This window comes from Berghia stephanieae, unplaced genomic scaffold (assembly GCF_034508935.2).
Source record: "Berghia stephanieae isolate SIO BIC M18660-M18661 unplaced genomic scaffold, UCSD_Bste_1.3 scaffold421, whole genome shotgun sequence".
Taxonomy (NCBI): Eukaryota; Metazoa; Mollusca; class Gastropoda; order Nudibranchia; family Aeolidiidae; genus Berghia; species Berghia stephanieae.
In genome coordinates, this window is record NW_027625523.1 from 20001 (window position 1) to 21707 (window position 1707).

The following is a 1707-nucleotide window of genomic DNA, read 5'->3' on the forward strand; positions in this document are numbered from 1 at the left end:
TTTATTTTTTTTATTTTTTTATTTATTTATTTATTTTTTTATTTTTTATTTATTTATTTATTTATGTATTTATTTATTTTTTATTTTTTATTTATTTATTTTTTTTATTTTTTGTTTTTGATGTTTATTTTCTACGCAGGACCTTTCTTGATCTTTCTCTTCTCGAAAAACCCTTCGGAAGTACACTGCCTTGTTTTGGGTGGGAAGATAAAGGTTTCTTATTGTTTCCTGAAAGTTCTATCATTATAAATTATCTATTAATCTATATATCATCTATCTATCTACTTCTATTATCATCATCTACATCTATCTATCATCATTACTATCTATCTGTCTGTTCTGTCTGTCTATCCAATCAATCTACTCTCTATCATCTATCTACTATCTACTATCACCTATCTATTTTTAACATCTATCTCCTATCTATCTATCTATCTATCTAACTATCTATCACTATCTATTTTATATATCTATCTATCTATGATAAACTGTCTGTCTCTCTATCTTCTAAATCCCCCCCTCCTCCCTCTCCTCCCTCCCCTTTCCTCTCTCTCTCTCTCTCTCCCTCTCCTCTTCTCCTCTTTTTCCCCCTCTCAACTCCCCTCTCTCTCATAACTAAAATAAAAAGCAGAATTCAAAGAGGGTTGGGTCACCTCGCAATTACAATCTTTTATTTTAAAAAAAGGTTTGAGGTCATTTTAAAACGATCGAATTTGAAGGACGAGTTTTCTGACCAAAACTTTTTAATACGTTATAATATTTATAACATTTACTCATTCTTTCTCTTTTCTTCATCATCACGAACTTCACAAGCGGTTTGGGTTCCCCACCCCACAGGGGCAAAAGGACTTACCTGCTTCTATCCCCCTTTTATCTTTTTCCAAAAAGCTTTCGCTTTGTCTTGGTATGGGGTTTTCCCGGTTTTGTCCCGCACCCGGCCGGATTTTTCCCTTGCTGGGGGGAAACAGTCGAAAGTATAGTTATAGTTTTGGGAAGAAATTTTTTCCCTTTTAAATCACTCTCTTTATGCATTGTAATGTTTAGTGTCAACATATTATATATTTGTAAACATTTGAGTGTATTCCCCTGTTGGGACCTGTGCTTGTGTCTTTTAAAATTTTAGGTTTCTCCAACTTTTGCGGTGTGCTCTGGAATCTACACTTTCCCTATTTGAACCCAAATTCCCCCCTTTTCTCACCTTTTTTTTTGTGCTTTAATTGAATTCTAGAACTTTTACTATCCCTTTCTTCCTTTTACTGGCCGAATGCCTTAATTTGCAAAACGCCGAAAAACCCCTTAAAAACAAACCAAAGCCACAAAAATCTGTTGTCCTTCCCAGGTGCTTTTTGGGCCCTGATCATTGCCGGTGACTTTTTGATTCTAACTGGACGGACGTCCCCCCCCGACAAGAAAGGAGAATGGGGCTAGAGGCCAGGACAGACCAAGGGAATGCCTTTTCCAAGGCCAAATGGTTTTTCCCGGGTTCCCCCACGGTGATAGGGGATGGGGCGGCGGTGAAAGGGAAGGAGGGGGGTGGGGAAAAAATAGATGTATGGGGAAAGTTTCATTAAACAACCCGCAAAATCGGGAAACTGGAAGAAAAAAGAAGAAAAGAAAAGAAGAAGAAAAGAAGAAAAAGGGAAAAAAGAAGAAATAAGAAGAAGAAAAAAAAAAAGAAGAAGAAGACGAGATAAAATATTGATGAGA